This window comes from Canis aureus, chromosome 13 (genome assembly GCF_053574225.1).
Source record: "Canis aureus isolate CA01 chromosome 13, VMU_Caureus_v.1.0, whole genome shotgun sequence".
Lineage (NCBI taxonomy): Eukaryota > Metazoa > Chordata > Mammalia > Carnivora > Canidae > Canis > Canis aureus.
The window spans coordinates 10,682,695-10,709,400 of record NC_135623.1 but is presented as its reverse complement, the minus strand read 5'-3'; the positions used below and the strand labels follow the sequence as shown (position 1 = coordinate 10,709,400).

The window sequence follows — 26,706 nt, the reverse complement described above, 5'->3', positions numbered from 1 at the left end:
GGCCTGGACCAGGCCGGGCTGGGCTGATAGAGAGGCAGTGGGCCTTCAGCATCCAATTAGCACCCTCTGTTCTTGGAGCTGCTGGCTGAGAGGGCTGCTGAGCAGCTGGAAGGGAGCAGGCTGGCCGGTCAGCTGGTGAATGAGCAGTAATTGGGTGTCAAACACGCCAGGGCCCACCGGCTCCCCTCACTTCCCCACTAAAGTCCCAGAGACCACCGCAGAGAGCCGAGGGGCGGAAGGCAGCTAATTGGTCCGGCCTGCCCGGCAATCCCTCTCTCCACATTCTGATGCCCTGTCACTCAGCCTCCTTTGTCTTCCATTTCAAGGGCTTGGGGAAAATTGCCCACATCTGCTGAGAAGTTTCCTGTAAACCTCGGGGTGGGAGGGGAGCTTATTTTAAAAGAGGCTCTAAGCAGGGACATTTTGGCACATTTCCCACAAGTGGCCCCAGTTGTCCTAACTGTAGAGAACTGTGGGGACAGCCCTCCTACACACTCCTTCACACTCCTGCTTGTCCGTATTTTTAGATGAGAGTTTCCAAGTCACCCGAAAGCTAATGAAATGCTTTTTTGTTGCCTTTTGCCTGGCAGCATCACTGTTCATTTGGGGGTGGTGGGGGGGAACTATTAATACTACTTCATGTTTTCCAACTTGAACTAGAAGAAATCCTACCTACCTTAGAGGGGGCAGGTGTGGATGTGAACCAGTGTGCAGGCACCACACACAGGTGTCTGGTGACCCTTGGTATAAGTACGCCGGACACACGAAATGCTGAACTTCGAGGAGTAGTGAGAGAAGGCTGGAATTGCTGTGACAGGTGTGGCTGAGATGATATTTTGAGATATGAATCTCTCCAATCTGTGCTTTTTGCTCCCCTGTGTTTTGCCCGTTCACTCCCACCGCCAAGCCTTGGGAGAGAGGCAACAGGGCAAAAACCAGAAATAGCCTGCAAATCTCTCTGGCTTTGGGGTTCCATGGGGCAGGGGGGACCTTCTCGGGCCTGGGAAGTATCCAGAAGCAGGGGGAGAGCTGGGGTTCACTTTCCATCCCCTCCTCAGGTAGAAGTTCCATCCCCGCTCCCCACCCCAGCCCACCCACCACCATCCTCCTCCACCACCCCCACCCCCACCACCCCCAGGACGGGGAGGAGAGAGACCTAAAGACAACCAGGAGAGAACCCATTCTCATCGCCCCCTAGGATGGTCACTCGGGCAGACAGAACCGTGTGCATCTAAGTAAGCAGATACATGCAGGAGCATTGTATCATTCCCCCACCTCAAGCAGGACATAGCAGCAACAGAAGGTCACCAGGCCCTGTAGGGCACTGTGGGGACCAACGACTCGGGGCAAGAGGTCTATTCCCTGACTCTCCCTCCCAGTGCTTTGGCTCTGCCTAAGAGCCCAGAATTCCAACTCTGCCTGGGAGTGGGGATCCCTGAGGAAGACTGAGGATGATTCCCACCCCTCAAGCTCTGTGACATGAGGGTTCAAAGTCCAAAAATCGATTTAGCAATAGAAAAAAAACCATTTAAGGTAAAATGCCTTACACACATGAATGGGTACACACAGTCTGTGGCCTCAAGATATTTTTGTGTCACCTTCCTTCACTTTATCTGAAACAGCCTGCCCGCTCTCCATAGCATTCGCCACGACCTGATGTTGCAGTCAGCATCTAAGTGGTGGTTTAGTTATTGTCCTTACTCTGAGGGCAGGGGTGTTGTTTGGATGCCTGACTGAGGGCCTAGCACAGAGCAGCCTCAAGGAACAGGTGTAGGACGAATGGGCAGCATGTGTGCTCAGTGGTGACACCTATGGGCAGAAGGGATATTGCAACCCAACTCTACTAAACATCCTGCTCACTACTCTACTGCTGAGGACCTTTCCAGGTACTGCAAGTGATAGGACTGGGGAACTCCAGGGAAAGGAGAAATCGGTCTGGACCTAAGATAAAGACTTAAAAGAGGGAGCCAGAAGGGGTGAGAGCGAAGTAAGAAAAGGGAAGATAAGCCGTCTGACGTGCACAGGGTAGCCACCCACCAAGCCTCACGTTCTGCAGAGCTGTCACCTTCTTTCAGTTTAGTCCTATTCTCCCACTTTTATCTCAAGTCACTTCTCTCAAATTTTTATTGAATTTAAGCATCAGGTGAGGAGAGGACACAGTTGCTAGAGAAGCTTAAAACCGAGCTAAGGAGATAGCACAGAGTGAGTTTGTCTTGACCTCGAACATCTACAGAGTACTTTGAGGCCTGCCGAGCACTTTCCCATGCATTTCCTTATTGGATCTTCCTATGACCTATCCTGGTGGGCAGGAGAGTCACACACTCTGTTTTAGTGATAAGGACACTTGAATTCGATGAATAAAGTAATTTGTCCAAAGCCCCCCGCCTCCCCCCTCCCCCAAAAGAATCTTGGCAGGGCCAAGTCATCTCTGATTTTATACTTCCTAATGTTTTTGTTTTGGGATCTCAGCCAATAGGTAGTAAAATCTCCCACTGGGGAGATGAGGCCTGCAGCCAGGAAACAAACAGTAGACCCCAGCAGAGCACTGGAATTTGCAGGACTCAGGGAGTCCAGGGGTGGAAGAGCCAACCTCACCCTCTGTAAGAGTTTTTTCTACAGTTATCCTCCCAGGAACAATAGTACATTAGGGCTGGGGCTTGAATAAAGTGGGAACCTTGAGGTTCTCCAGCAGCAGTCAGAAAGCCAGGTCCTCCGCATTGGGGCATCCACATTCTGGTCTTTGTAAGAGGAGACCACTGACTGCACCCCTGGGAATATTTGCCTTAATTCATTATCAAACTGCTTGCAATTATCAAACTGTGCTCCCTCAAGTTGACCTTTAGCTGGGGAACAGCTATATTTAGAGAAAACCAGCCCTTTGTAATTACCCCCACTCAGATTACTTAAAGGTCGGCTGCAGATGTGACAGTTTGATCCGTGGGAAGGGCTGTTTCCAGGATCCCTAGATAATTATTCAAACCAGACGATAATTAGCAAATGTTTTCTACAAATGAATCTGTCCCTGTTGTTCGGCCCCAGAAGGGAGCCCAGAGGCTAACCAGGCCAAAGTTGCCCCCCCGTAGATAGAGTAACAACAATCCCTTCACGCACCTCCATCCCTTCACAGTTTACAAAGAGCTGCAAATCTCCCCTGGCTTCCTCCTCACATGGGCCTTACATACAGGAGACACATGTTGGTGCTTTACAGGTCCAGAGAGAGCGAGTGGACTTGCTCAGCCCCCATGGTTGAACCAAGACTTAACTCCAGGTCTTCCGACTCCAAATCTCTTGCTCTTCCCTAGGAAAATGTCTTCGTCAGCAAATATTTATGGAGTGCCACTTTGAGCCTGGCCTTTCAGCGGGCTGCAGAAAAGATAGAGGACCCCAGCATTGGCCCCTGTGTGCAAAAACTCAGGGTGGGGTCGGGAGATGTGACACATTTAAACACCACAGGTAAAAGCATCTCTAGGGAGTGTCCATAAATTCCCTACAAGAACAACTTTGGGTATCAGAAGTGAAGAGTCCATCTACGTAAGGAGATTAAGGAAGGGTGTTGGTGCAAATCAACCAAAGACAATGGATTAAGGTTCCATATTGGAAGGAAGGAAAAGCATTAAAATGGAGTCAACTGATATCCTCACTTAACACACTTATAGTAACTAACTAATGGAATAGCACATGTCACCTGACCCCAGTCTGAAGAGGGATTGAGGATGTAGAGGACATAACCACAAGCATAACTGTCTTGGTTGTAAGGATAATCCTGGAGTCCAAGGCTTCCAAGAAACCCATGGAAGGACAGCTGGGGCAGGGAGGGTCTTTACGCCCACTTTCCCCTCACCTAGAGAACCTCCATTTATATACATTTTACATTTTGAGCTTCCAGTAAATAAGGAGTCCATGATTTTTAAAAATACAGAAACTACTGGTTTATAGAATTAATTATAGGTATGGTGGTTAAGGACAAAGTGCCAGGAGTATTGACTTCACAATTTCTTATTTAAGGTAAAAAAAAAAAAAAAAAAAAGTCATCAATAGTTTCTGTAAATAAACAATATCCCCTGATGGGCCATCATCAGATCCTAGCAAGATGAGATAATGATTAAAAATAATAATGCTGATATTGATAATTAACATCTGTTTACAGCTTACTACACGTTAGGGACTCAGACTGAGTATTTTATGTGCATTAAATCATTTGCGTGTCCCTACAACCCTGTGATGTGGGTACATGGGTCCTGGTGCACCCCAATTTTATGGGTGAAGTAACTGAGGCACAGAGGGTTCACAAGAGGTCGTGCACTTAGGTTCAGCAACACCAGCTGCGCAACTGCAGCCAATGTGAAAGAGGTGGAGGACGTTCCTTCTCGGTGGGCACAGGGCTGCCAAATCAGCAGGAACTTGCACACTTCCTACTCTGTGACCTACTGGTGAGACGAGCTTAGCATGGTGGGCTTCTAGGAATCAGCGGAGTAGCTACTGAGTGCCTAATTCAGAGATTCTGTAGTTTCCATGCTGTGCGTTTGGAGATGGACGGTCTTTTGAACAACCCAAGCTTTGAGACAGCAAGCTCATAAGGACACACAAAGGTGAGGACAGCCCTCTGTCCCCACAGTAGCTTAAATTATCTCACCAACTGAGCCTCCGCTGGGGAGAAATTAATACCTCGTGCAAATAGGAGTTTGAGGTTTGCTCCTGCTAGGCTGAGGGAGAGAGAGAGAGAGAAGGGGAAAAAAATGGCCAAGTCTTAATAAACCCTTAGGATAAACTCCACCATAAAGATATTGTGTACCTCTTTAGGGAAGGCACTTATCCAACACTTCAGAAGCACTCATTTATCTACAAACATGATTTATTTTCCCATTTATTTTATCAAATTTCCATTATTCTCTTCATTAATACAAATCCCCCAAAGGCCTGCCTGCCCTGCCTGCAGATTCTCCAGTCTGCTGACACTTACTGGGCACCCTCCCAGAGTCAGGCCAAGGCTAGGCTCCGGGGACACAGTGTGGAGAGAAAAGCCTGGACCACAGGGCCTGGATCTGCACCGTCCAATCCAGCAGCCGCTAGCCACACATGTGGCAATTTAAATTTAAATTAATTAAGAGTCCTGAAAATGAAAAATTCAGCTCCTCAGGCACAGTGGCCACACGTCAAGCGTTTAACATGTGGGCCGCCTCGTGTCGTGCCAAAGACGGTGCAGACATAGAACAATTTCGTCGTCACGGAATATTGTGCTGGAAGCACGGGTAGGTGGAACGGTGCTCGCAGCCCGGGTGGCAGGTGAGCCCGCATTACTTACTAGCTTCTCAGTATAGCAATGGTTGCCTATCTTCCTAAGGACCCGATCATTCTGGTTTTTAACCAATTCACATGGCTCAGCTCAGCTTGGGCTGAGGGAGCGAGGTGGAGTAGTTCTCAGATACATTTGGACACCGTGAGCTCGCGAACAAGAGATTTTTCCAGGGGACATAATGTATGGACACAACCAGACAGACGGCAATTTGCAGTGCACCTGCTCATCTGAGCCCGCAGGGCTGCGCGTGTACACGAGGACTCACATATACTCAGACACACATGCTCCTGCATGTATCTGCTCACTTAGATGCACACAACCGCCCAGATAACAGGCACATGCAGTAACACACGCACTCAGACATGCACGCCCTTACACACATGTGATTTTATATGCAATCACCTCCAACTCTTGCAGACACACTCACACGCACACACTGTGTTTTACACAAAGGCGTCCTGCGTTACTGCCAGGTTGTCACACATGATTGAGTTGGCTACAGTTAAGTTCTGTGGCTTTTTGCTATCCTGATATAATACAGAAACAGATGGCCCAATTTTTCTTGCATTTTCCAGATTCAAGATAAATGCTTGGGAGCTCCACGGTAACCCTGTCCTTGGGATCCATCCATTCATTCACCGTTCAGCAAACATTGATTGAGGGCCTAGAAATCGACAGAATCACAGAGAAGGCTGGTAACTAAACCACAAAAATTCCACGGTATCAGGCTGAGGGGGGGGTAGGTTTTACCCTGTAGCACACAGGGCGTCCAGGCCGTCCCATCGGACCCAAACTGCACCTGTGACCCTACCAATGGCACCCTCTGGGTCCCTGCCAAGGACACCCGGCTGGAACTGAATGGGAGCAAGGAGAGGAGGTGTTAATCTCCAGGTAAGAGCAGATGGTGTGGATTAGAGGGGCTCAGAAGAAGAAAAACCTGCCAGCCTCAGCCAACATCCTCCTTCCTCTTGCCCGCACCATCAAGCTCCCCCTCATGCCCAGCCCTTGCCGTCAGCACCCACCTAGCTCAAGTTTTCCAATTAAAAAAAAACAAAAAACAGGGATCCCTGGGTGGCGCAGCGGTTTGGCGCCTGCCTTTGGCCCAGGGTGCGATCCTGGAGACCCGGAATCGAATCCCACATCGGGCTCCCGGTGCATGGAGCCTGCTTCTCCCTCTGCCTGTGTCTCTGCCCCTCTCTCTCTCTCTCTCTGTGTGACTATCATAAAAAAAAAAAAAAAAAACTCGCTTTACCCCAAAGCCCCCTTCCTAAACTCCGATTAGTGTCTGAATTCCCTCAGTCACAGGAGACTCCCCCAGAATATTGTCTCAACCCTCATCCCAGTTCAACTTGTGACTAGCCCCTCCACTCGACAAAGCCACTGTCCCCGAGTCACCAGGGGCCACCACCCTTCCAGGTCTGATGGTCACCGCTCACCCCATCCTGCCAGACCGCCGTGCTGCACCTTACGCAGCAGGTCAGTTCCTCCAGAGTCCCTTCCTGTTCTCAGACTCTGCTGTGTGCCAAGCACCGTAGGGACAGTGGTTAAGCGTGAGTCAGGTCACGTTAGTCCCTGCTGTCCCGGGACTCGGGTCGCTGTGGTGAGACCTTGCTATGATGCTTTATGATGCCATAAACACCCTTGGTTTGGGGAGAGACAATGGCCCCTCCATCGATGGCAAGGAGGGGTCCAGCATGTTGCCCTCCCTGCAGCTGAACCCCAGAGCTTAGCTTCATTGTCCTGGCACAATGAATCCAAGGCAGTAGAAGAATTGGTGGGTGGGCTCAGGGAGGGTAGATGGCACATAGGGTCTTCTAAGTCTATTCTGGGTTAAATCGTGGCCCCAAAAAGATATATTAAAGTCCTAGAACACCGATACCTCAGAGTGTAGCCTTATCTGCCAAGAAGGTGGTGGCAGATGTAATCAGTTGAGGTCTTTGTGGAGGTCCTTAATCCAACATGACTGGTGTCCCCATAGGCGGGCATCCAACATCCGTCCAAGGATGGAAATGATGTATCTATTGGCCAAGGAGCACCTGGCACTACCTACCTGAAGCAGAAGAGCATGGACCAAATTCTCCTCCAAGCGCTAACCATCCTGCACCTTGAGTTTGGCCCTCTAGCTCCAGAACTGAGACGATAAATTTCTGTTGTTTCGAGATACCCTGCTTGTGGTGCTCTGTGATGGCAGGCCTGGCAAGCTAAGAGGGTCCTGCTCTCTCCATTCTTTGAACTGGAGCCAAACGCAATGAGGACCTCCCAGAGGCAGTTCGCCTGAGGCTCCCCTATCCCCGGCAGCAATGAGGGGAAAGACTTGAGCTTCCAAATCAGCCTGGCCTGTGTTCGGGGGTGACCTGAACACCCGAGCTACTTGGCCCTCAGAACTCTGTCTTCCCATCTATTAAGTGGGGTTATTGTGGGAAATTCAAAGAACACATATGTGTAATCTCACCAGCCTTTGACCAGAAAATAAAGTCACACTGACTTCTCATGACCAAATTATGGTGGCTCCAGGCCACTTGACTGATGGAAATTAGCCTCCCCAAAGCACCACCCGGTTTCTGTAGGAGTTGCCAAAGGCACTCACACATCTTCACAAAACCGGACAGCTGGCCTCCCCATTTGTTCCTCCTCTCCCCCTTGTTTCCGGCCCACACACCCCTCTACCCTCCACCATGAAGCTACTTGGAGAAGCCCAGCTATAGGGAGGAATCTATAGCCACCACAGTTCTCAGCTCCTTCAAGATCTGCCTCAGAAGCTCCACCCTTGGCTGTCCTTTCTGGACAGCCTGTGACCAGTGATGGTGAGGTAGGGGTGTGAGTCTGTGCACTCCTGCCAAGTGCAGACACTGAGGGACAAACTCATTTCAGAACTCCTCATCTGGCTGGCCGAGACCTTGTTGGGCTTGCGTGGTAGCTGAGCTTCTTCCTCCACCCAATCCTGCACGCGCCCCCTCACCTTTGTAGGCGCTGGTCCCCAGAACGTCTTACCATCAGCATCTGCCTCTGGAGAACACAACCTGTTGCAGGAAGCTTCACCCCTGCCTCACCCTTCACAAGGTGGCCATCAACAGCTGGCTGTTTCCAAAGCCACCAGCCTTTGGGGTCCCAGCAGAACTGGGTAAGGGCTGCCCTCCAAAGCAGCTTTGCTTTGCCTAAAGCCTCACAAAGTCTCCCAGGATTTCTGTCCAGGATTTCTTGTCCAGAATCTTACCAGGTGTCTCATGAAAAAAAAAAAAAAAAAAAAGGCATTCTATCCGTTCCTGGCCTTCTGCTGACCAAACTGCTCAAACTCAGACCACATGAGAGGCCAGATGGGAAACAATGCATCTCATCCACTCCAACCTCGTCCTCAGAACACCCTCTCCCCCCCTGCTCTAAAATAAAAGCTGCCATGCAAATCAACGGTTATGAAGCAGACCCGGAGTGGGGGGTGGGGGGTGGAGAAAATTGGGGGAGGAACAGGAGCAGGCTCTGTTCCGCATGTAAAACACCTAGCCCCGAGCCAGGTCCACAGCGAGTGTCCAATAAATGATAGCTATTATCATCATTATTATTATTATGAACCACGAAGCTATCACCAGTAGTTGGTCTGCTGGCAGCAGGAGGCAATGCGGGCTGGGCTGCTCCCTGCTCCAGATCACTAACCCAGGCTAAGTGGTGGTAATTATGACTTTGAGGAATACTAGTAACTGTGCCAAGTTCCAGAACAGCTACAGCAATGAGTCAAGAGGCCTCTGGCTCAGCTCCGGGCTGCAAGGCTGAGCTGAGATTTGCACAGTTGGCCATGTGGGTACAGTCCAAGGACATTGTGGGAAGACTGGCCTTTGTGGCACCCGACGGTGGGAGCCCCTCATGGACGCACAGTGGGGAAGGGGCCCACGGGGTTCCACGTCTGTTGTAGTGACCTTGTCCCAGTGGCCTGGGCCCCTGGGGAAGCCCTTCTGTGACTCATTAAGGATCTCTGCATGGGCCCTGCTTCATCGGGAGCCACAGACCTCAATGCGGCCTGGTTGGGCCCCAGCCTGGGCTGCAATGAGCTGCCAATTATTTCATCATGAAAGCTCTGGGGCTGGGCAAGGCCCCATGGGGCCCACTCAGGGCTGCCAGAAGCCCGGTTGTGCATCCAGCTTGAGGCACAAGGAGTTACCGTCTTCCTTTTTAGAGAGGTGATTTCTTCCCTCGCCCCCTGGAAAATCTGCCCCTACCTTACCCAGAATAACCAATGGGCAAGCAGACAGGCCCAGTGAAGTCTCAGCAGCTAAAAGGTCGCTCAAACTACTACTTCCCTCTGCCTCCCTTCCTCCCCACAGCCCCTCTGCCTCGAAACTCCCTCTGCCTCCCTTACTCCCCGCAGCCGACAGTCCCCAGGGCAGCAGGACAGGTCAAGGTGAACAAGGGCTCAAGCGTGAGCTCCAGGTAGCCCACTACCCAGCCCCTATTTCCTGTCTGCTCATAGCTCATCTGCTCCCTCCAACTGGGAATTGAAGGTGGGTGGCTCTCCCCCAAATTCCTCCTGGCCAGGAGACTGAACCTCCGCAGAGGCATTTGCTCAGAGTATGGAACGAGCGTCCATAATCAGTTACTTCCCACCAAGTCCACCTCCCTGAGACCCAGGCGCATGGACCTCACCATGCTCTCCCTGTCTCTAAGCTTCTGGCACATGCTGCTCCTTTTCCCTGGAAGGCCCACATCCAAGCGTGAACTGTCATTGGCCAGTGCCCATCCCAGCCATCCATTCCTCTTTGTAACTCTCCCTACCTCCTTCCCAGGATCCACTGATTTAATAACCACCCCCTCCTCAGCACTCCCACCGCACCTTGAGCTTCCTTCTAACCTCAGAGCATTAGTCTATCTCCCCTGCAAGCAGATCCACCTTTGGGGGACCCTTTTTCATCTCTGTACCTCTGGCACCTGGCTGTTGGGAGGCATTGCTTCATATTCATTGCGATGATAGAAAATGAACACAGGCAGAAGGAAAGGACAGATCACTGCGGAGAGAAAAAGTAAGGACTCACAAGACATTGGGGAAAAAAAAGAGAAAAGGGAACAGAGAAGGAGGGAAGAGAGAAGGGGGAGGGAGGGAATGAGATAGAGGGAGAATGAGCTAGAGTTGGGAAATGGGGATAGGAGTGATCGTGCATGGACCGGGCCCCTGGGTACCTTCTGTGGGAAGCCCTTGTGATTCCTGCTGAGAATATGGCACCGGGAGACACCCAGATGGCAGTAAGGGGCATGGGTAGGAGCTCCATAAAGGATGTGCCTGAAGAAGGTGTGTTGGTGCCAAGTGGCCTCTATACCAAATCCAAGTCAGCCACACACCAGGTTCTAGCAAAATCCCTGGGTGGAATTCTACTTACTCCTCATGTTTTATTGTCCATCTTCCAGTCCCCCATTTGGTCCTGACCCTGACCCTTGGCCAAGCATTCCCCTGTCCTTCAAGAGGTGTCTTGCCTTCCTTTCATCCTCGTACCTATGTTAAAACCGTACAAATTAACTCTCTCTTGGTTCCAGTCTCTCCCTTCCTCCCCAATCATGTCTGGCTTAAGACATTAACATTGGGAATTTGGTTGGAATGTAAATGATTTCAGATCGATTCCTAAATAGCTATCCCCTATGCTACCTATCTGCACTAAAGTGGGAAGCATACCTTGCTTTCAGACCATGGCTTAGGGAAATGTGACCTGAGCCCAGATCTTCATTTATAAAATGGGAGCTGAGAGGAAAACTCAAGTGCGTCTTCATTTACCCATAAGTCACTAGAGCCACCCTCCTTCTAGTGAATTGCCTGCTTGTGTGGGACAGCACACACACTTGCCCCTCAGTGCACAGTTCGAGTCCTCTAGATGGATGCTGGGAGCAGTCCCTACTCTTACAGACCCCAAACACTTTGGAAATCTGCAGGCTTTTTCATAGTTAGTAACTGACATCTTAGTTCTTACGGAGCAGGACCTCCCAGAAATGGATCCCGTCCTCCTCCTGCACATAGACCAGCAGGGACCTAGCAAATGCCTACTAAATCAATGAATGAATGAAAAAAATAAATTGAGGAGTGAATGAATGGAGGTGTGTACAAAAAAAAAAATCCATGAATGGTAGTGTGAAGGAGTAAATACGTGAATCAGGAAATCAAGAGACTCACAGCACTAGAGGCTACTCTGGACATCCAGGAGGTGTGATTACAAGATCAGCCTCTGGGAAGCTGCATCACGGCCCTCATGAACACTTCCTTTTTCCATTATAAGCATGCCTGTCCTTTGGGGAAGCACATTGTTCCTCTATCTTTATTGTTAACCAGCCAAGACTCTGTGATCATCTTCTAGCTCAGGACAACCTCAGATTTGAAGTCTGGGACTGTTTGGGGTCCAGGTGCTCAATGACGATGCAGAGTACCGCAAGAGGTAGTGAGCTCCCTGTTGGTGGGGTTTATAAGCCGACACTGGATGTGGTGGAGATAATACTCTCCTCTGACAGACACGGTTCCTCCCAAGTCTGAGTGTCTCTGTGCTCCATGTAAGTAGAAGATCGTCACCCCAGATCCTTCCTCTAGTTTTCCCCTTTGGATGATGCTCAGTATCTGGTAGAAAAAAAAGCATTCAATAAGCAGTAACTACACGCCATTCATCTGTGAAGCGTCAGGCTGGATTCCCAGGCATGAAAACTCTACAGCACCCCCTACTGGCACTTATCATAGTTGCAGCTTAACAGGCATTGATTAAAGTCTGGTTCTTCTACTAGATTAATATTCCTCAACTTGTTTTAGGAAGTAGTGTAGTTTGGTAGTTAAGAGCGTGAGCTGAGGTTGCGCTTGGGTGTCTCAGTCAGTTGAAGTGTCTGCCTTCAGCTTAGGTCATGATCTCAGGGTCCTGGGATGGAAACCTATGTCTGGCTCCCTGCTCAGCGAGGAGCCTGCTTCTCCCTCTGCTTCTGCCCCTCGCCCTGCTTGTGCGTGCTCTTGCTCGCTCTTTCTCAAATAAACAAATAAAAAATAAAAAATAAAAAATAAAAAAACCATGAGCTGAGTTCATACTGTGTCCCTTCTGCCTTTACTGTGTAGCCTTGAGCAAGTTATTTACCTCTCTGTGCCTCAACTTCCTCGTCTGTAAAAAGGATGATAGTGCCCACCTTTTGAGGTTGCCATGAGAGCTAAATGAAATAATTCAACCAATATGCTTTGAACAGTCCCTGTCTCATAGTAAGTAACCAAGACTGTTATTATTTTAATAGTTTATAGGAGAAAGTACAGTCACAATTACTTATTCTCTGAACTTTATATTTTCCATCATATTTGAGCACAATTTGAAGATAAATCAGTCAACAATCTGAACTTATTGAACAATCTGAATCTTATTGGTTTTTCTGATACTAGTGATACCTTTCCGATAATCTCTAAAGTTTTGAACTTCCTTCAGTGCTCCTCTCCAACCCTTTGTGGAGATTGCTATTTGAAGATGTATTTGTTTTGTTTTGTTTTTTTCAATTCAAGGACAGTCTCTTCTTCAATTACAGCTTCACTTCTATAAAGCTCTCTGCATCTGAAACCTCCATTAAATGGACAGTGAATTTCCTGGATCTGAGTCTCCAGGCCTATTTTTATTTGTATTCCCCCATTCGTTCTGAAGTTCTTTTCCCTTTCGTTTGGCACTTCCGTTCTATCTCTTCAAAATCTTCATCTGAGCTTTGGGAGAGTTTCTCAAGCTAGTTTTTTAATTCATCAGGCTCTTCTTTGACGTTTCCATTTGGCGATGCATAGCCTTGATAGCGTAGAAACCAATGGAAATCATGTCTTTCTTTCTAAGAACTCCTTATTGTTTTCAGATTGATCTTTTAAAAATCAACATAACAGCATCTCACACAATTAAGAGGGCTTTTTCAAATACCCTTTCCACCGAGTACACTGTTTATGCTCAATGTTCAGACTGGTTTTCTAGCCCCTCTCTTTGAATTGCTAAGTCTTTTCACAAAACCAGCATCTTCTCACCATTTCCTCATACTTGTTGATGACATTTATAGTTAGTTCACTTTGGATAATCTGCTGGTAATTAGTAGGTCACTATACCTTTCCTGAAAGTGACCAACAGCAATGAGGAATTAGGATTTATAAATTAAAATTAACTTCAGCTGCAAATGACAAAACAACAGTGCCTTAAATAAGATATAAGCTTATTTCTCTCTCAAGAAACAGAAATCCAGAAGCTGTCAGTCTAGCTTTGATTCAACGTTCCACAGTGTCAGGGGTCTTGGCTCATTCAGTCTTATTGCTCTATCTTCCTCAGCATAGGGTCTTACCTCATAGTCTAAAGAGAATGCTTCAACTCCAGCCCTCAAGTCCAGAATCCATCCAGCAGTAGGAAGGTGGGGAAAATTTATACACTCTCTCTTTAAGAACACTTCCTGGTGGGGTACCTGGGTGGCTCAGCCAGTTAAGCGCCTGACTCTTGATTTCAGCTCAGGTCATGATTGCTGGGTGGTGGGATCAAGCCTCATGATGAGCCCAGTGTCGGACTCCACCCTGGGCATACAGATTCCTCGGGATTTTCTCTCTCCCTCAGTCCTGCCAACACCCACACCCACATCCACACACACACACACACACACACACAGTATTTCCTGGAGATGACCATTACCATTTCTACTTACATTCCAGAGACTAAACCTCTATAATCATATAAACATACCTAACTGTAAGGGAGGCTAGGAAATGTAATTCTTATTCTGAGTGGCCATCTGACCAGCTAAAAACGCTACTGCTATGAAAGAAGGAAACAATAGATATTATGGTACAACCAGGGGTGGTTTTTGTTTGTTTGGAATTTTTTTTGCAGTCTCAGGTGTGGGTATTAGAGGACTGAGCCTTACCCCTTCCTCTGCCATCGGGAGTTTCTAACATAGAATGCTAGATCCAAGAAGAGCTAAGCAGTGGGGCAGAGTAAAACTGTTTCATTCATTCCACCAACCAAAGGATAGCAGAGCAAGCAGCCAGTACCTACCTCTACTGTGCTCTCCGCTTCCAATTTTATTTTGCTAAAACTCTCAGAGGTTTCAAAGAAGTGGCTAGGACCTTTTTGTGGTTTTCAGAAATTATGTAGAATTTCCCTGTGCCCCTGCACCCCAATGTTTATAGCAGCAATGTCCACAATAGCCAAACTGTGGAAGGAGCCCCGGTGTCCTTCGACAGATGAATGGATAAAGAAGATGTGGTCTATGTATACAATGGAACATTACTCAGCCATTAGAAACGACAAATACCCACTATTTGCTTCAACGTGGATGGAACTGGAGGGTACAATGCTGAGTGAAGTAAGTCCATCAGAGAAGGACAAACATTATATGGTCTCATTCATTTGGGAGATATAAAAAATAGTGAAAGGGAATAAAGGGGAAAGGAGAGAAAATGAGTGGGAAATATCAGAGAGGGAGACAGAACATGGGAGACTCCTGACTCTGGGAAACGAATAAGGGGTGGTGGAAAGGGAGGTGGGTGAGGGGATGGGGTGACTGGGTGATGGGCGCTGAGTGGGGCACTTGACGGGATGAGCACTGGGTGTTATGCTATATGTTGGCAAATCGAACTCCAATTAAAAAAAAATACAAATAAATAAATAAAAATTTAAAAAAAAAAAGGAATTTCCCTGTCCCTTCGGTTGCAGCACTTCAGCGGGGATGATGAGAAGAAATCAGATTCAAGATCTTAGTTCCATCTTGGTTCGAGAACCTAAAACACAGATCGGATTCTCTGCGTCCACTGTTTAAAATCCTGACCTCATCACATACACAGATAGATGTCAATGTCCCTCGTCCCTAGGAAAACACAAATTATAACACCACTAGAGATGCCACTAGAAACCCGCCAGAATGGCTCCGATTTCAAAGATGCAGCCTGGAATGATCATACGTTACTGGTAGGAAGGCAAAATATATGAGAGAGGTTAAACAGAGGCTGCTTATTTGACCCAACTATCCCACCCCTAGATATTTACCCCAAATGTCTACATATTTACTCTAAAAAATTTACAAAGTATTCCATGATCTGGCTCCTGCCTCCTTCTCCAGGCTTCAGATACCCACGTGATCACTATGACCTGCTACTGCTCAAAACTCCAACCGGCTCTGTCTTCCATGAAGAGAGTACAGAGGGTGGGGCAATCCATTATTGCTTAATAAATGCAGAATTCCTGGCAGATACTGCCTTTCAGGTCCCAAGATGTAGAAAAATCATAAAAGAAGACCTAAGTGGCCAGGGGGCTAGGAATTGTTGAAGGGATACTCTCTCAGAACTTTGGCACCTGGGCAAGAGTCCATTACTGCCCATCAGGGCTTACCAGCTGCAGCCATATGCTCCTACATAAGTACTTTTGCTAGGACAGCCCAATTATTTTCCTGCTTGAGAACAAATTTTAAATTTCGGAGAAAAAAAAAAAAACACCCTCAGATACTTTTAGTCACTCATTGCACACCACCCATAATTTGTCACTCTGTCTTGAAGCCTTCCCCTGTATGGCTTGGCTTTAATGGGTTCAGCATTTAGTGAGCTAGGCAGTGGATTATGTGCGAAATGCATTAACCTCTCACATGATTGTAAAAATTGCCTTAATAAAATAGAGCTAAATCCTACTTAATAGCAATAAAACAGAAGCCACTATGTTCCAGGGATGCTAATGACCTGTGAGTCATTTCTTTTGATTTTAGAAGGTTGAACATTTGGAATTTGTCCCCTTTTATGAAACTTTTAAGCTTGGATAACTGCTGGAAAATCACACAAGTTAAGATAAGTTTCCTGCTCACAGATAACCAGAGAGCCAAGAAATTTCCATCATCTTCTTAAAGCTCATCATCCTGAGACAGCCTAGGCCTTTGAGGGCACAGATGCAGATGACAAGAAGGAAAGGACTGATCGATAATAAGGAATATTTGCCTAGTGTTTTCCAGCTTGCAGAACTCTTCTTTACCTGTCGCAACTGAGTCAGCTCGCCTAACAGACTAGGGAAATAGGTACTATTAGCTCCATTTTATAGGGAAAGAAATTGAGAATCAGGGAGGTACAGTAAAATTTGTCCAAATTCTCACAGCTAATAGGATGAAGATCTAATACGTGGATCCAGGTCCTCTGAATTCAAGTCCCACGCTGTCCCTAAATGCTATATTCATATTTATCCTTTTTCTAAAGATTCATTTATTTGAGAGAAAGGGAGTGCTCTGCGTGCTAGTAGGGGGAAGGGCAGAGAGGGAGAGAATCTCAAGCAGAGCCCTCCCCCCCAAAAGCTCTGAGCTTCATGCAGGGCTCGATCCTACCCTGAAATCATGACCTGCCGGAGCCAAAATCAAGAGTCGGATGCTTAACCGACTGAGCCACCCAGGGGCCCTTCATATTTATCCTTATGAAATGGAAGAAAGATAAAAGGTTCTCAGTAACCTGAGAAACAGCCATGTTCTGGCCTCCTTCCTGTCCCCATGAAGTGAGATACATCCCGCCAGCATCTGTTATCTCTTATTAGGACCATGGTTTTTCTGCTACGTAGAAACTACAATAATAGGAACAATTATTATGTAATAACAATAACAAAAACAAGAGTAATTGCTGATCTTATTAGGCACAGCCACTGCTATCATTACTGAGCACCATGCCAGGCATTGCTAAGGGTTTCACGAGTTCCATCTCATTTAATCCTCACCACAGTGTAATATTATTACTATTTCCCCATTTTCCAGGTGAGGAAACTAGAGAATCAAAGAATTAAGAAACTTGACTGTCATGGGGTCAAAGCATGGGGTACACTAACTATACAGTTGTCCCTAATTTTCTACCCCTTCCTGTATCAGGACTGTGACTTTGTAGATCCTCCCCTAAAGGAAGTGGGGACATGTCCATATCCCCTTGAATCTAGTGTCTGATTTGCTTTGGCCAAGAGGATGTGGCAAAAGTAATAACACACCAGTTCTGAGCTGGTACACTCCTACTCTCTCTCCCAGAACCTGCCGTGGTCACGACTACGTGCCTAGGATTACCCACTGGAGGATAAGAGACTACATGGAACAAAGCTGATTTGTCCCAGCTTGGGCCATCCCAGGCCAGCCAGTCCCCAGCTCACCTAGTAGGTGACCACAGACATGAGCAAACCAAGCCAAGGTCAATCAAGTCAGGTCTAGATTAACAAACTGCCAACCCACAGACAAATGAGAAATTATAAATTATTGTTGTTTTAAGCCACTAGGTTATGGGGAGGTTGGTTATACAGCAATAGCTAACTGCTATAAGTGGAAGCAGAACTTAGACCTATGTCTTAGAGACTCCATAGCTTGGATTCTTCTTTATACTCCATTTGGATAGGTAATGTCCTTCTAAACAACCCCAGCCAGCAGGGTTGGAGGAATGTCCATGTCATCCTATGGGAAAAGGATAGGCTATCTTGTATGCTGAGACTTTGGACCACTATCTATTTAGGGAAAGTGGAAAGACTTTTATGACTTGGGTTCTGAACCCAGCTCTGCCACAAGATTGATAAGACTTGAAACAAGCCGCACATCTCTCTAGGCTTCGGTGACCTTACCCATAACCCTGAAGAGGTCAGGATGTATTTGTTCAAGAATTAGTATTTGCCAACAGCAACTGTGTTAAGTAATGTGAAACATGCCAACCATACAAAATGTATACAATTCTTACCCTCCAGAAGCTGACAATCTGATGGAGACACAGACATTGGAAACAAACAAACAAAGGCAACATATAAGTGTTGTGGTAGACAGAATAATGGACCCCCAAAGAAGTCCATGTCTTAGTCCTGGGTCTGGGAATTTGTGATGATGTTACCTTACACAGCAGAGAGCACTTTACAGATGTGACTTTTAAGGATCTTGAGATAGACAATACTCAATTACCTGAGATAATCACAATTAATCACAAGGGTCCTTATAAGAGAGAGGCAGAAAGGTCAAAGAGAAAGACATGAAAATGCTATACAGCTGGCTTGGAAGATGAAGCAAGGGGTCCTAGCCAAAGAGTATAGACAGCCTCCAGGAGTTAGGAAAGGCAAGGGAACAGATTCTCCTGAAGAGCCTCCAAAAGGAATGCAGCCCTGCCGATACCTTGATTTTAAACAATAAGTCCATTTTGGACTTTTGTACTTCCAGAACATGAAGAGAATAAATTTGTGTCATTTTAAGCCACTAAATTTGTGGTCATTCCTTACAGCAGCAACAGGAAACCAATACGCTGCCTGGCTCTGAAGACATCCTCTGGCACACAGGAGGTGCCTCCAAATGATTCCCTGGTGATGTTGCCAGTGTCAGCACAGGAGAGCTTCTCAAGAAGGTCAGTCCTCAGGCCCGTGGCTTTTTTCAGGTAGTCCTGGGGGAAGAATGTGATGAGATGTCTTTGGCAGGCCACCAGATTCCACCTCCTCTTGGCTTCTGTGGCTCCTATCCAGCCACATGTTTGTTCTGGGCTGAGGCAGAGAGACAGAGAGAGGACCAACCGCAACCTCAGGCCCCCCGCTGCCAGGCACAGGTGTACAGTTTCCACGAAGGCACTTGGCCAAGAGAGCAGAGGGATAAGAGAAACCAGCTTCTCATCACTTGCCAAGCTGGGCACTCTCAAGGCTGTTTCCTTCCAGAAGGGACTCCTTTTTCTAGTTCTTGCTCAGATGCTACATAGACTTGCCCTGTGCAAGAACCACCGTCCGTTAATGCCTCCTACGATGCCTGCTAATCTCATTTCTCCAGTGCATTGTGCAGAGGACACGTTCTAAGGTGTGTCCCGGCACAGGCATCAGAGGTTGTCAGGGATGTGTCAAACCAAGGCTCATGGCTTCAAGCACAGAGATCAATCCCGCCCCTCCCCTTTAATTAATTCTCTCATCCCCTTTGTGTTTAACATAGACTGAGCCTATTCCTCAAATTGCTTCATTTGTCTCTGCAAGAGAGGATTCTCAGAGATACGTATTTTAAACAAGTCTTCACTTTTGTCAGGGTAACATATTGTGATTATAGCTTTCCACCTGAGCTCTGTTATAGTACCAAGGGGTCCGTGTCCCTCAAAACCAGTCTCCAGAATTACAAATGACCCCCCAACTGAGTTCTAAGAAGCAGAATGACCCTGCACACTGTGAGACCATCTTACCCCTCCTGCCCTTAAGAGCAGGTCACTTACTTACTGTCCTAATAGCAAGACCAGCTCCACTGACTCCAAAAAGCAAGCCCAGAGCTCTTGCTTTTTAAACGCAATGTCTTAGCTCTGCCACAAAAAAAAAAAAAAAAAAAAAAAAAAAAAAAAAAGTCATTCTTACAAAAGATATATATACATTATCACAACCAGGGAAGACCTCAGACAAACTATGGGTATTTAAGTGGGGACCCAAAGGTGGCACCAAAATGAGTGTATATTTCTCCAGATCAATGAATGACACTCCAGATCAATGAATGACACAGGAATCCCCCAAATCATCAAATTATGCACTTTGTACCCCAGGCAATGTGCAGCACTTCCTCAGTCAGAGCCAGAGGGCCCCACAGCCTAGCCTGGGAGCTCCAAGGCCAGTGACCACCATGCAGAGGCCCTGCTAACCCTGCCACTGGCTCAGAGCCCTGGCTGCCCTTCCTGTATCCATCTGGCTCCAGAGAGGGCTGAGAGGTAGTGCATTGAAAATCGGTCCACTCAGGAAGTGTTGGGCACCCAAGTAAAGAAATGTGTTTTAGAAATCATGATGTACTGGGCTGCCTGGGTGACTCTGTTGCTTGAGTGTCTGACCCTTGGTTCCAGCTCAGGCCTTAATCTTAGGCTCATGGGATTGAGCCCTGTGTCAGGCTCTGGCTCAGCATGGAGTCTGCTTGAAATTTTCTTTTGGGGAAAAAAAGAAAAAAGAAAAAAGAAATCATGGTGCACCAGATAAACAGTGGATAAATGTAAGATCCTATTGTGAGCATTACCCTTGTCACACATCCTGCCCTGCTACCCACCCCCACCCACCTCCCCACATCCTCCTCATCTAGTTCTTGCTCTGGGGTTGGGTGCAGCTTGGTTTCCATCTCAACTTCCCCACTTACCAATTGTGGGACTTTAGTCACACTGTTCAACTTCCCTTTGCCTCAGTTTCCTAATTTGTAAACTGGAAGTAAAACGAGTTCTTACCTTGTGGGATTAGGAAGAGTTCATGAAGGTGAAGTGCTCCACACCGTGCCCGACACAGAGTGATAAATGCACAACCCAGCTTCATACTTCCTGCCCTTTGCTCATACTGTTCCCTCTGCCCAAAGTTCCCTTAGCCCAGAGAATTCCTACTATCTTTTCAAGGTTCACCCTCAATGCTAGCTCTTCTAGGAAATGTTCCCCATCCCCTCCAGACTGAGTCCTTCACTGTCTCCTCGGTGCTCCTGCACAATGGTGCCCCTCCTCCATGACAGCACTGGCCACACCAGAATACTATTTTCTTTGCACACTTCTCTCTCCCCAGTTACGAAGTCCTGAGGGCAGGAACTGTGTCATTCATCTTTGGCCCTCCAAATTATGGTATCATGCCTGGTATAAAGCAGACACTCAATAAAGGTTGGCTGACTTAATGGAAGTAATGAATTCGTTACGCTTGTTAATGAGGGAGAAGCAAAGAAAACACACAGAAAAGTGTGACAGCCATGTGAGATATAATGGGATCAAGCATCCCTTTGAGCAATGTAAGTAATAAACTCTACAGCTGTGATCCTCTACCCTACTGACTTAATTGATCTGGGGTGGAACCTGGGAATTCAATTTTTTTTAAAAGCTTCCCAGGTGATTCTAATATGCAGCCAGATTTGAGAACTACTACATACCCTCCTACCCTAACATCTTGCGTATGCATTCAAAAGAGGGGCAATTCTTTGGGCTTCCCATATTCCACAATGTCCAGCTACATTGCCCCAGGAGTACATTGCCCCTCCCTACAGCGACAGCCCCTTGGGCTCTTATCTAGCAGCTGAGTGCCATGTGAAAGGTAGGGCAACGAACGAATGGGGAGATGGCCAGACAAGTGGGGTGCACAGGACAGGTGAGACAGGGTGTGAGTTCAGGAATTGGTCCCAGATCAAGCCAAACCCATCACCCTTCTAGACCCAAGCAGATGGTCAATTCTCCTGGGAAGCCTTTGCTCAGGCACCTCCATGCCCACAGCTCTCCGTAGCTCCCCATCAGCCTCTGCTCACCTCTGTGCAAGGCAGTGCTCTCCTGTGAGCACCCTCCCTGAATCTTGGGGATCCTCCGATGGTTGGTAACAACAAGGTAAAAAGAAAAGCCCAACTTACACAGTAGTTTTAAAGAGAAGTCTTCAAATGTAAAAAATTCCCCCACCAAAAGCTAACAGAGTAGACCCAGCTCTGCACTGAGAAAGAGTCATTTGCAATTAGCACACTGTTGATATGTAAACAGCAGCCTCAAAGTAGTTGAAAATAGTTTGTTTGCTTGTGTGAATTAACATTCCCTTGCAATATTATGATAACAATGGCCTACCTTAGCTTCCCTGCACTCGCCCCCTAATCTTGTTTACACTCTTATTAATAGTGAAAAGGAAGCCTAGTTTTACTGGCTTCAAATCATCCCAGACTGCAAACCACTGAAGTCAGAATTAATGAGCTTGAACTGTCTGCATTTGCATCCTGAACCTGTCTCAGCTCCCCTGCAAGGGTTTTCCTTCAAGGACCAGCTCTTAGATGGCAGAGCCTCCATCCTCTTAGAAAATTCTATTGCTGAGCCTGTTTACAGATGGGAGAGTGGAGGCTCAGAAAGCTGATGCAAATGGCCTGAGCTGCACAGCATCGCAGCCCCGGGAATCTGCCCCAGTACCTGGGTTCTCAATCATAAAAATCCCAGTCCTGGAGAGAAAATTCAAATCCCAGCCTGGACATCAACTATGTTCTCTTCAGCCCAGACAGCATGCCTGACCTACCCGGGTGCTTCCTCTTCTGGCCCTGCTTCCCTCTTGGGAATTGTGAGTAACAAACTGTCTTTTCAGTGGCAACTGTTTCCTGATCTATTGGCCTCACCATGCCTGAACCTGTTTCCTCATCAACCTGTCCTCAAATGAGAACAAAACCCCTGACGTCTCAGGTCTGTCGTGGAGATGATGCGTACAGAGCACTTAATGGGGCATCTACTACATAGTAACACCCTCAAAAAGGCAGTATTGTCACTGGCCTCGTTCCTGATGTTATATTCTTTTTGCTCCTAACCTCCACACTTTACGGGTGAGGAATCCAAGACCTAGAGATGTGTGGCATGTGGCATCTGCCCAGTGTCACACGGCAAGCTGACGATGGGGCAGGGACTGGAACTCGGGTCTCCTTCCTCCAACAGCCCTCTCCTGCAGCTAAATCCTCAATATTGGGGTCCTGTTCCATCTGCAGATGCTGTGAATCATCAGGACCAATCTTAACACAGGTCCACACACGCATGTACACCCCACTTCTGTTTTCTCTCACTAAGGAGGACTTGCTTCTGAGATCTGCATGCAGGTGAAATCATTGAGGGTTTCCTTTTGCTTTGCTCCCCAGTTTACCCAACAAGGTTTTCAACATGTGACACAAATAACAGAAGATGGTGTGAGTACACGTTACTGCCCCTTTAAATTCCACCGTCAAAACCATTCAGGGGAACAGAGAGTGGGCTCCAGCTAAGCAAGCTTTTCTTTAGCTCTTTAGTTCTCTTCTGATTCTTTGAGGGTGGTGAGTAGGGGTGGGGATCACCTCCACTTCTCCCAACCCCCCCCAAAAATATCCTCAGCAGCAGCTGCCAGAGACCCCTCCTCCAGCACAGAGCACAGATGGAGTGGAGGCCTCCATAACCAATAGCCCCATCCCTCCTCCTGCACCAAACGCTGTCTCCTCACTGATGAGCTCTTTCTGGGGGCAGAACCAGCCGGTACCCAAGCTCTTCTGAAATCAGAACCCTTTGGATATGATCTGAGCAACAAATAAAATAGTATTGGATTATAACCCAAAATATAAAATAAATATGAATCTATACAGAGATAAATAAATGAGTGAACCATAAATAAGTGGGGGAGAAGAGACAAATCTTTGGTGCAAAAGAATCCCAGATAATTTACGTATATCCTCTGTCCTCAAGGAAGTGGAGTAAAATTCCCCACCCTCAAGTCATAGTGGTGTCCTTTCGAAGAGTACAGAGTAAGGAAAGTGGGGATGGAGAGTGACTTTTCAGTGGAGAAACCAACCAACATGCCTCAGCCAACTGATGGAGCAGTGATAAGTCACACGGATGGGATAGACTCTTGATAATGATGTGATGAGAATGGCATTCACCCCTGGGATCTCCCTCCAAAAACCCATAACCCCAGACTAATCATGAGAAAAATATCAGGCAAATCCCAACTGAGGGACAGTCTACAAAATACCTGACCAGTACTCTGCAAACTGTCAAGATCATCCAAAAAAGGGAAAGCTCAGAAACTATCCCAGCCACGAGGAGCCAGAGAAGCCACGATGAGTAGATGGAATGTGATGTCCTAGGTGGTGTCCAGGGACAGGGGAAAGACATTAAGGGAAAACTAAGGAAGTCTTCGTGAAGTATGGATTTCGGTTAGTAGCAGTGGGTCGATACCAGCTCGTGCGTTGTGACAGACACTCCATGCTGACGTGAGTGGTTAATTACAGGGAAAATTCAGTGTGGGTTCTATGGCAACTCTCTGTACTCTCCTCTCACCTCTTCCCTCAATCTAAAAACTATTTGAAGATAAACATATATTTAACAAACAAAAAAAACAAAAAAAAACAAAAAAAAAAAAAAAAAAAAAAAAACAAGGAAATCTTGGGCAGTCCAGGACCACAGGATCATGAATAATGCTGGAGGGACCTTGTGTTCCCACCCTCAGCACTCCTGAGGTGGGGGGGTCGGAAAGGGAGGGCAGGGACTGGGACTGTGGGCAGAGCCAGCCTCCACCATCCCGGTCCTGGCAGCTCCCTTGTATCTGCTTTTACCCTCACTTGTACTGTTTTTTGTTTTGTTTTGTTTTTTTACAATTTAGTTATTTTAGAGAGAGAGAGAGCAGGAAGGAGAGGGAGAAAGGGAAACCCAAGCAGACTCCAGGCTTGAGCATGGAGCCTGAGGTGGGGCTCCATTCCACGAACCCGAGCTCACAACCTGAGCCAAAAACCAAGAATCGGAGCTTACCCAACGGCGCCACCAAGGCAGCCTCATTTTCCACATAGGATTTTTACTAGAACAAAGAGTTCCTCTGCTCCGAAGAGGGGACACTACTGACCTAGTCCAAACCCATCATGGAAGTTCCTAGAGAGAGGAAGGGGCATCCTCAGGGGACTCGCAAGGAAGGGACAGAGCTGGAGCTGGACGACAGCACATGGTGGGTACCTGAGACCATGACCCCAGGGCTGCCCAGGGACTCACCTGTGAGCCTGGAGCTCCTCGGGGCCGGGATGGTGCCTGGTGCATCTGTGTCACAGGACCCAGGAGAGAATCTGAGACAGGAAGGAGGCCAGAGAGTCGTGTGGAAAGGAGGAAGGAGTTCCCATCACGTGACTGTTCCAAAATGCCAGTGCTATCCAAATCTAGAAAATTCTGCTGACATTTCAGATAACTGCAAAGTAGAGAGGTCTCCCTGGTCTGTGCTTGATTTTATTAAAACAGACTCTTTTCTATCTTTTTAGTGAGCCTGTGTATCAGAGACTGGCTTTGGAGAGACGTGCATGTATCCATTCATTCATTTTCAAAGCTTTACTGAGTGCCTCCTACACGTTATTAACAATAGGAACAATAACATTCACACAATAAGCATTCACCAAGCACCTGCTCTGCCTCAGGCTCAGTCCCAGGAGTGAAAGATGCAGCCCTGAAAGAGACTGATGCATTCATGCCCTCGGAGAGCTTACACTCCAGCGCCCTAACCGGGTCCCTCTTTGTCACCTGGTGCTTCCTGAGAGCCAGGCATCATGCTCAGAACCTCTCATCCAATCTTCACCACAGGGGCACCTAGGTAGCTCAGTCCAGTCGGTGAAGCATCTGCCTTTGGCTCAGATCATAATCTCGGGGTCCTGGGATAAATCCGCGTGTTGGGCTCCCTGCTCAGTGGGGGGTCTGCTTCTCCCTCTCCCTCTGTCCCTTCCCCCTGCTTCTGTGCTCTCTCTAATAAATAAAATTTTTAAAAATAAAATAAAAGTAATCTTCACAAAAGCCTTAAGAGGTGAACATTATTGATGTCCCTGTTTTTTAGGTGAGGAAATGCAAGCCTCATCACTTGTTCACATTCAGTCAAGCATGTACTGAGCCAGGATTTGAACCCAGGCTCTCGGAATTGAGAATTATTTCAGTGACCACGTGAGGGAGTCCATGGGGGCCATCAAGGACTGCCTGGTAAAGCACATGCACCAGGCACCATCATCAAATAGGAAACAAAGCAGCCCTTTATTCCTGGCAACTGGCCACGGGTCCAACGTCTTTTCCTCACTCCCTCATATGCAGGACTGAGACAGGAGCAAAGCTTTGCCAGGAGGCCTGAATCTCCAAAGGTGAGGTTGGTGAGACCCTCAGAGCAGGCCCCATGTGACCTACCTCTGGGGCTGAGGCACAGAACCTGCATCAGAGAGGAGGGCGGAGGGACTGTGGGCCTTGGCTGGATTAACAGGTGTGGAGAGGGGCAGAGCCTCTGTCTCTGCCTTTAAGACACAGACATGCCAACCATGAGTGCAATTTGTTCCAGAGAATATCCTCACTCTGACCAATCGGATATCAACGTCTCCTCTGGTGGCAGGGCACAGTTAGGAAGGGGTTGGAGCAGCGGCACTTCAGGCACGAGGGGAGGCAGAAGTGCTTTCCTGTCCAGGAGCAGAGAGAAAGCATGCGGAGAAGAGAAGAGCGTTCCCTCATCAGGCTGTGGGCCAGATCTCATGCTGATCACAGGTGACACAGGAGAATAAGACAGGCTTCCTGTCCTAAAGCAACTCACAAGAGAGTGACACCGACTACAAACTTACCCGTGAGTAATACAACCCAGCAGGATTGGACCAGCTGGCTGGGGGTGGAAGAGGCTTCTCAGAGGAGGGAAGGCCTTGGTTCCTTCATCCAAACTGGGTTATGAAGGGTGTGCTGAAGTTCTCCATGGAGAAGGGAACAAACCCAGCAGGAAGCACCAAGACTCAGTGTGGAAGCCATGGGTGGGTCAGGAGATTCTGAAGTGTGGGGCGTGCAGGGTCTGGCAGGGAGTGAGGAAATGGGGCTGAGAAGAGGACCTGGGAGTCAGACCATGGGGGACCTCTGTCTGTTCATGCTCCCAATGAGCCCTCAGCTAAGTTTGAGTTACTTGGTTTTGTCAGGGAAGGAGAGAGTTGTGGGTTGGGGGCTTACAGGGTCAGATTTGTGATTTAGAAATTTGTGACAACCAGACTGAAGAACTCATTTTCATTCAAATAATTATTTG

General features: G+C 47.6%; 2 long non-coding RNA genes across 11 annotated transcripts in view; both read right to left on the bottom strand.

Moving 5' to 3' along the window:
• Positions 1 to 353: 353 nt before the first annotated feature.
• LOC144281533 (uncharacterized) lies at positions 354 to 3,872 on the bottom strand. Its single transcript, XR_013350004.1, has 2 exons — positions 3,112 to 3,872; positions 354 to 823 (listed from the first exon to the last, which is right to left on the bottom strand). It is a non-coding gene; the product is annotated as an uncharacterized LOC144281533 (long non-coding RNA).
• A 1,970-nt stretch (positions 3,873 to 5,842) lies between these two features.
• LOC144281840 (uncharacterized) overlaps positions 5,843 to 26,706 on the bottom strand; it is a 94,198-nt gene continuing 73,334 nt past the window's right edge. For 3 of the 10 annotated variants that reach the window (XR_013350239.1, XR_013350238.1, XR_013350242.1), the window contains 5 exons: positions 24,681 to 24,751; positions 19,447 to 19,526; positions 11,439 to 11,873; positions 7,176 to 10,769; positions 5,843 to 5,960 (listed from right to left, as the gene is read on the bottom strand). This is a non-coding gene — a long non-coding RNA (uncharacterized LOC144281840). Of the gene's footprint in view, positions 5,961 to 7,175; positions 10,770 to 11,438; positions 11,874 to 19,442; positions 19,527 to 24,680; positions 24,752 to 26,706 lie in introns of all 10 variants that reach the window. The other 7 variants (XR_013350245.1, XR_013350247.1, XR_013350240.1 and 4 more) reach the window with 5 other exon arrangements.